This window comes from Rattus rattus, chromosome 1, assembly GCF_011064425.1.
Source record: "Rattus rattus isolate New Zealand chromosome 1, Rrattus_CSIRO_v1, whole genome shotgun sequence".
NCBI lineage: Eukaryota > Metazoa > Chordata > Mammalia > Rodentia > Muridae > Rattus > Rattus rattus.
Genome location: NC_046154.1, coordinates 241,095,670 through 241,104,318, shown reverse-complemented (window position 1 = coordinate 241,104,318; position 8,649 = coordinate 241,095,670). Strand labels below are relative to the sequence as shown.

Genomic DNA, 8,649 nt, shown 5'->3' with positions numbered 1-8,649 from the left:
TTGTGCTAGGAATTCATCTGCTCATTTCTACTAATATATTCATTATTCTTAAAACAAATCTACATGAAGGGCTGACCTGTGCTGCTCTGAGTTTTCTGCCTGGAATCCAAAGTGACCAACTTCTGCCCTGAATGAGCATTGGCTTTGTCACTTTGGTGGTCCACAACTTCAGGAAGCCTGGTTCTGGCCATCACAGCTTGGGGACTTTGTCACAGACATGGTCACTAGAAGGATGCTCAGCTAGACTCTATCAGGATGTCTCTGAGGCCTAAGGAAAGGGAGGAGGTTCCATCCATCCCTCCTCTGAGAGATAGCAGTCATTGAATAATTGTTCCTCAGAGTTTCTGGGGAAGTGGCTACCAGGCTTGGGTGGAAAGGAACCTTGTCTTTTAGGCATCCTGTCTGCTTTTCTGCTTCAGGGGAGCAGAGGGGAAGGTGACTGGCCTCCTTGATCATGGAAAAAGATACCAAGATACCAATTTGAGCATCAGAATATAGGAATTTGGGATACTCAGACATGGGGGCTATTGGGGGAACTCTGAGGGGCACCACTAGTCCCAGAAACCAACAACTCCTGATAGCCTTTGCTCTGACTACTTACTGTCTTAGGGTTGTGATTGCTGTAATGAAACATCAGGACCAAAATCAACCAGGGGAGAAATGTGTTTATGGCATCTTGCAGTTTATGGTCCGTCCTCCAGGGAAGTCAGGTCAGGAACTTAAGGAAGGTGGATACCTGAAGTCAGGAACTGATGCAGAAACCATGGAGGATGCTGCTTACTATCTGTCCGTGGCTTACTCAGTCTGCTTCCTTCTAGTACTCAGAACCATTAGTTCAGGAGTACTACTGTCCACAGTGTGCTAGGACCTCCTCCATCAATCCCCAAGCAAGAAAACATACCATAGGCTTTCCCATCAGACAATTTGGTGGAAGTATTTTCTTAGTTGGGGTTTCTTGTACGAAAACCAATTCTAGCTTGTGTCCCGTTGACATAAAATCAAGCCAGCAAACGGACCCTTTTCCAGGTCCAGGGTCACAGACCTCTGTGAATCTGTCACCCTCTGGAGGAACTCTCTGTGACAGGCAATACATATACTTTGGGGGTTACAGCATGGGGTGAAATCTGGGCTCTCTCTTCTGTTAGCTATGATATAAGCTGAAATGTGTCCATTAAAGTCACATGAAGGCTAATTTCCAGGACCTCAGAATGTGACTGCTTGGGGCTGTTTCAAAAGTAAACCCAGTTAAAATGAGGTTAATGGGGTGAACTAATCCAATAGGATTGGGGTACATAAAGGATGGGATTTGGATATTATTAGGTACAGAGCAAAGACCGTTTGAAGATACAAGAAGAGAGGGCTATCCTTAACCCTCGGGAGGTACCAGCACTGTTGAATGAATCCTTAAGCTTGCATTCTAGCCTTAATAACTGCAGGAAATACATTCTGAGGATTACACCACTACTGTAAATACTTAGTCACCATTGCCCTAGGAGCTGACAAGCAGCGTGACACTTTCCTTGTGTATAATCAGAGCTCTAACAATATTACCCTTCTCAGACTGTTCTGAGACTCCGGGTATGGAAGGTTCTTGGTGCAGGGTCTATCCTCTGCAGGCTATAGCTGGAATTTTGGCTGTTTTGTGGATTCTTCTTCCTTCTACCCTTATTCCACTCTTTCAACCCCCTAACACTTGATAGGAGAGAAAAAAGAGAGGGGAAAGAGGGTTATGTTATCATTAGGCTACTTTCTGCTGGTTAGGGGTATCTAGTTCCCTGGGGGCAAGTTTGATCCTAGCTGTCAGGATATATAAGTTGTTGTTGTTGTTCTCCTCCTCCTCCTCCTCCTTCTTTTCTTCTTCCTCTTTTTCTTGTTTCTTCTTTGCATATATCAATTTAACAAACCTCAACAAGACAGCGACCGGTCAGCAACACACGTATCAGGGCTCTAGCATTTATATATCCTCTGAAAAATACTGGGAGTTCCAAATGTCACACAGTCGCAGAAACTCTGCTGCTGGCAAAATCATGGCCCTGCTAGAGCATGAGGCCAATCATAGTTTGCTGCTGTGGATGATCCGAAGCAGGCCCATATCACAGGCCTGGGATTTAACAAAAACCTAGTCTTATAATTTCAGTATTTTCAAAGAAACCAAAAATCCTCACTACAGAGGGTACACACTATAATTATGACAACTGATAGCACCCAGCTTGGTATCCTGACCCACTCAAGGCCCACCCTTCAGCAGGTATTCAGCAGGATAGAATACTTTGCTCATAGTAGTGGACCCCATTGGAGAATTGTCTTGTTTGACTGAATGAAAGATGAGTGAATGAGAGCTGTTTTGATGTTCAATAGAAGAGATCAGGCTAAAATGGCTGCATAGCAGAGTAAACTGTATGTCTATGTGTGTATTCATGTATGTCTGGATGCCTGGATGCCTGTGTGTGTGTGTGTGTGTGTGTGTGTGTGTGTGTGTGTGTGTGTGTGTGTGTATGTGGATGTGCATGTAGAGGCCAGAGGACAGGTATTGTTCTTCAGATACCATGCACCTTGTTTGTTAAGGCAAAGTCTCTTTTTTATTTGCCTGGGACTCATCAAGTCAGTGAGTCCCAGGGATCTGCCTGTTTCCTACTTCTCAGTGCTAGGATTACAAGCATCGGCAACCACGCTCCTACAAGCACTTTACTGACTGAACTAGCTACCGAGGTCCTTAAACTACAAATGTTTAAAACCACAACTAAACTGTTAGTTGATGCTTGTGTGGGAAATGACAGGTTTCTTTTGAGGATGGGGGCAGGGATGCTAACTCACCCGCCCAGCAGGCAGCCAAAAGAGACGCGCCTGGCTTCAGGCCAGAGGTTATAGGCATGTCAAGCTGTGCAGACTGTGTGTGGAACGAGGCCGACGAGGGGGACGTGAGAGAACACATAGGCAAGCCAGTGCAAGGTACTGGCCCTGCCCAAGGAGCTGGTAGCTAGCTACCTGCAGAGCTCAGCTGCCAAGGCACTCAGAGCTCGCACCCAGAGGCTGATGTGTTGACTTTAAAGTTGGGACCATAACCCACTGAGGCTGAGTATTGTTTAGCCAGAGATCTATGTCTAAACCAGGTGACCTTCTGACCTTTCAGAGTCAGCCTACCTACCAGGATCCGGCTCCCCTCAGGACCTAGGCTCTACTTAGAGCTGTTTTTCACACTATTCTTTAGGGAGTGCTCTCTAAAGGGCTTTTCCTGCACTTATCTGTTACAGGATTCACAGGATCCTAATTAAAGACCCATGTGGTAAATTATTCCAGTCACCTTCCCCACCATTTCTAGTCACTGGTGAGAAAAACCTTAGGCCAGAAAGGTTTTTCCACTACAAAGCCCAACAAGGGTTTCTTGCTCTGTATAGAGTATCAATTTTCCACCTACCCCCTCCCTCCTTCGTTTCTGGTCATTGATCATTCAGCACCCTGATTTATAACTACAAAGCCAGCTGTGGAATTCTGCTCAGCTCTGTATTGCTCTGCTCTCTGCTTCTTGCCACTAGTCTGCTAAGAGGTCCATCTGGAAATCGTGGAAGAGGATTGGGTCCAAAGCTGGGGGGTTCCTAGAGAAGATAGAGTTTTGCAATGAAATGTAGGAGGCCATGGGCAGCCGTTTCAAGCCAACATTTACGAAGTCTCTATGGGTTGCAGCCTGATTGATACAGTCTGCTGCCATGATAAAATATCCCAGCAACAAACAACTTAGAGGAAAAAGAGTTTACTTTAACTCATTGTTCCAGGTCATAGCTCCCACTTCTGTATCACTGTGAGAAGTCACAGCTGCAGAAGGCTGAGGCAGCGTTTCATAACAGCCACAGTCAAGAGCAGAGAGAAATGAACACAGGTGTGTTGCTTGCTTGTTTGCTTATGCTCAGCTCAATTTCCCCACCTTTCTAGGGTTTAGGACCGTCTGTCTAGGGAATGAGGCCTCCTATAGTGGACTGGGTCTTCCTACATCACATTAATGAACTCAGTTAAGATACCTCTTTCTAGATGTGCCCACAAGTCAACACAATATAAACAATCCCTCGCTGAGGCTTTTCTCAGGTGACTCTAGGCTGGTGACTCAAGTTGACAGAGCTAACAAGCATGCTGGTTGAGGATATAGGGACACTCTTCTGATCAGGAGGCTTTTCTGTAAGAGCCTCCCTCGTGCTCAGCAGACCTTTTAACAGAAAATGAATCGTCCATGCACTGTTGTCCCTGAAAGCCTTCAGAGACACCTGGACAGTGTCTCCACCCATGATAATGTCCTGTGGAAGGAAGGAACGATCTCTGAGAACACAGTGGCCTAGATCTCCTACTCCAGGGAATGATTTACACACACTTTCTTCCCCCGTGTAACTTTTACCCAGCCTTTTCTTCTTTAGGCTTCTTCTTCAACTTAACCTGTTAGAAATAAAACAACCACTGAAAACAGGAGCTGCCTTTTACTTTGATCTAATGGGATAAAGTATTTTGTTTTGATCTGCCTCCCCATCCCGAAGAGCTTACTAAGGAATTGCTCTCGGTCAGTCTAGATAGAATTCTCTAGGCCCTTGAATCAGTAAATTAGTAGAACTTTTCTTTGATGATAGCAGTGTATTTTGCTTAGTTCAGCAGCTAATGGTGACCTGGCTATATGACCCCTCTTTTCATTTTATCTGAGGTAAGCACGTGGCAGTTGGCTGTTGCATGAGGCAACTCATGTCTAGCCATGGAGAACAATACTCTCTCCTGGCCCCAAGACCCTATTCCCATAGCACATTCATCCTCAAGTCTCCCCTGTCTGTGTGGACCTCACGTATTGGTGGTTGTCTTATGCAGGGGGGCAGGGCACTGTTACCTGTGTGGGGGATGGGGAACTTGGGCCTCCAAGCCTGATGTTAAGAAACATCTGCTATGGTGTGTCTGGTTCATATCCATGGAAACCTATGCCAAGGCTTCGGTCTTGAATACAATGTCTGAAGAGGACCCTAGTGGGAGGTGCTTAGTTATGGTAGCTTCCTCTCCCAAGGACCCAGAATTACTCTCAAGTCCTGACTATGGAATGGAGAAGGATTTCAGCTACTTAGAGCATCCAAAAGGCTTGTACCATCTCAAAACAGAACGTTAAGAATGAATCATTGGCGTTTTGTATGAAGGAGTAGATTCTTGCTCTGTGGGACTAGACTGATCACCTCTGGATCAGATTGGATTATTTTGGAGGGGTTGGGGTTAAAACAGGGTCCCTGACTATGCATCAGGCTGCCTGGAAACTTTGGTTATTCAATCTGCCTCACATTTTAATGATGGGATTCCCAGTGTAAACTGTACCCAGGTGCAGGGCAGACTGTTTGAAAGCAGGATGCACTCTTCTTTGTCTGGGTACCCACAGACTGAGGCAGCACCAGTCTCTGCACAGATGTAGGCCCTGTTCATGGACACCTCCCACCTCCCCACCCCCACCCCCCGCCACACACATCACCCCCAAAGCCTCCAGAATTCTGAGCCAAGATAATCTTTTTGCTTTGTAAATTACCCAGTCTCCAGAATTTCATTATACTACCGCCACCATCAACAACAAAAGACCAATCAAATAACCTCCATTTCTTTGTTCCCTTGAAGTCTGTGTGGATGTATGCCCATAGTTTGCTGACGCAGTGACAAGTTCCCTCTGAGTCACAAGAGGAGTGCTCCAGCTCTCCTACTAATGTTAAGAGCCCAGGACTATGCAGCATGGAAGAGAGAATCCAAGGGTCCTCAGGGATGCTTCCTGGAGGGTCTCAGGAGACAAGGAGAGGGGACTGGGGACATAGCAACCCTCTTCTTTGCTGTGGAAGGGAGAAGAAATGACCTAGCTGTCAATAGCACCTGGGGAACTGCCCCACCCAGAACAGGGTGGGTCTGTCTCCACTTTCCTTTTCCTTCCTTCTCTTCTGGTATTCTTGGCACAGATCTTTCATGCCTCTGGTTTTACTGAAACAAAAGCCATCACGGGCTGTGTCTTGGTTGGGGCTCTGTAACTCTAATCTTCGGGTGGAGGTCTCTTCTCAAAGACTCTACTAAAAATACAATGAACTCCACTGTTGAACACGGCCGTGTGTCCTCGTCCCTCAGAGATCTGTTATTGGCCCTGACTGAAGGACATAGGAAACACCAAGAAAAGACATTCACAGAAAAAGAGGAAGGGGAGGAGAGGCCGTAAGTGCCTGAGGGCCAGGAAGCATGCTGTGGGATTGTGTGTCCGAACAGTTTCAGAAAGCTCCACTCAGAAAGCCTCACCAACATGACTGCCTAAACAAAAGCTGACACAGCACAGCGGACTTGCTCAAGTGGATGGGAGAAAACCCACGAGGCTTCAACCCTACCCAAAGAACTACAGGCAACTAAGAAATACCAAGACCGGGAGAAACACTCTTCCCAGGGAAGTGCATAGCAATTCTTATCCAATACTAAATGACTATCTCTGACAACACATATAATACAAGGAATATTATTTGAGGCTATCTTTGAGAATATATATATATATATATATGTATTCACATACATACACATATGACAAGAATTAATAATAAAAAGAGAGGCCATGAATTTGAAAGAGCAAGGAGGGATGTATTGGAGTGTTTGGAGAGAGGAAAGGGAAGGAAGAAATGAAGTCATTATATTATAATCTCCAAAACAGAAGCAAAAGTAAATAAATAAGTGAAAGGAGAAGGGTCCTCTAGGGCCTATGGCAGCAGCTCCAGCCTGGTAACCCCCTAGTCATATCCATTACAGTGGTGGTTGGTGACACATTTTGCACCATTTTTTTCTTTTGATATGTCCATTACAAAGACAATAAAACTGAAGTCTAGTATGTTGGCAGTATGGTCAGGGGCTCCTAGGCTTCAGCCCCAGTACTCCTTTAGGAACTTCAGGTGTTACAGCCAGCCTGGGAACTGATGAAGTCATTTAGTACGAAGGGACAGGTTGAAAGCACTGACTTACTGCGGAAGTGAGGTATTCTGGGGATGTCGTGCCCAGTCTTCTACTGGAAAAGCACCAAGGGGGATGGCCCAAAGCCTGATTCATCCAGCTGATATAAATTTGGACAGCAAGCCAGTTCTACTTCCCAAATAGCCAGACTACCACTGAGCACACACACCTCTATTCTATTAATAAGCAGCTCGAAGAAGCTTGCCAGGGTTACTCACCTGGTGATTAAGCCTGTATCAGTCCTTCAGAATCCAGGCCCACAGCTGCCTGGGGGCCAGGGAGGAGGTAGGAACAGTCTGAGTTCTGGTAGGACCGGATTTAGTCATAAGACCTTTCACCTGAGGCCAGGTGTACTCTCTGTGGGTGTCAGGTTCCTCCGGTGGCAGAAAGAGTACTGGCTTCAAAGCACGTCCCCACCCACCAGCACTACCTACAAGAACGTGCTCGGAGTCACCTGCACATGGAGGTTGAGGATTTGATGGCAGAGTATGGGGTTGGAGGATCATATAACAGGTTGGGCGGTGGCTTGCAGACTGCCTAGCTTCTAATTCCAGCTTTACTTGCTACTTGCTATCTGGGACTTCCTAAGCAAATGACTTTCTTCCCCTCAGCCCTGGTATTTCCATTTATAAAGTAGGGATGATTAAACAAACAAACAAATAAACAAAAGGAAATTCGCTTCTTGGAAAAGTGTAAAGATTACAATGGCGACATGCAGATGGTTTATAGCTTCCTAGGTACTGTGTGTTATTAAGTTATTTTTATACCAGAGAACTTTTGGTGGTCCAAGACTTACACTGTCTGCAACTTAGCTTTGCTAGTTAAGTAAGGGAGATGTTGCAACCCTTCCTTGATGGTCAGGCTGCTTCCTGTGTGTGTTAAGTGTTTGGAGTCCCTGGCAGACATTTAGCTATGGCAAGACCATGCATCCTTTGCTCCTGAGAGCCCTTCAGCTTAGATCTTCTGGGTTCTCATCCAAGAGTGCTAAGGACACTAGGGCTAAGAGTAGGAGCTGTTATGAGTCCAGAGGCTTAATGAACACAGAGTGACCAAAGGAGAGGCGAACACCATTCTGTCTTGGGGAGCTGGCTACATTGTGCCTGAGCATAGAGAAGGACTTCTAATGAGGAACAAACAGTCCTCTAGTTCTAGATGTTTGTGCTAACTAGTAGTGACACTGAAGGTAGGGAGGAGTTGAGCAAGTGTATCTGAAAACTTTCTCGGAGAACATTCTGGATGCTATTTAGTGACAGTCATTCCAAATGACAACTAGAGATGCTGATGGTATCTCTCTTCCCAGAGCAGGTTCTAGAAATTAGGTGGGAGGACTCCTGCAAATCACCCAACTATCCTCTCTCAGTCTGTTCCTTATGTCTGAGGACTACGATTCTTGCATCATAGGTTACATGCAGAAGTCAGCAGCATAGCGTCCTTGCTCTATGATATTACATCCAACAGCTACTAGATCTGACACAAGTACTGGCTTATTAATGAGTACTGGTTCATTAATAACAATTAAGGCTATAATTATTTCCTACTTTCATGATGTCCTCCTTGGCTAGCCCCTTGTTTGTTCAGAGAAGGGAGCGATGTGGCCTGTTTCCACAGCTCCTCACCAGCAGAATCAGTGACTTGATGTCTATGTCCAGTCTGACCTCCTATCTGGGTCATGGCTTCCACATG

At 45.8% G+C, this 8,649-nt stretch overlaps 1 long non-coding RNA gene across 3 annotated transcripts; it reads right to left on the bottom strand.

The window, feature by feature from the left end:
- Positions 1-1,819: 1,819 nt before the first annotated feature.
- LOC116912305 lies at positions 1,820-7,380 on the bottom strand. Of its 3 annotated transcripts, none has more exons than XR_004389443.1 (3): positions 7,185-7,380; positions 5,593-5,822; positions 1,820-1,965 (listed from the first exon to the last, which is right to left on the bottom strand). It is a non-coding gene; the product is annotated as an uncharacterized LOC116912305 (long non-coding RNA). The 3 variants fall into 3 exon arrangements; XR_004389442.1 differs by lacking the exon at positions 1,820-1,965 and adding an exon at positions 3,360-4,283; XR_004389441.1 differs by lacking the exon at positions 1,820-1,965 and having other exon boundaries at positions 5,579-5,822.
- Between the last annotated feature and the right edge of the window lie 1,269 nt (positions 7,381-8,649).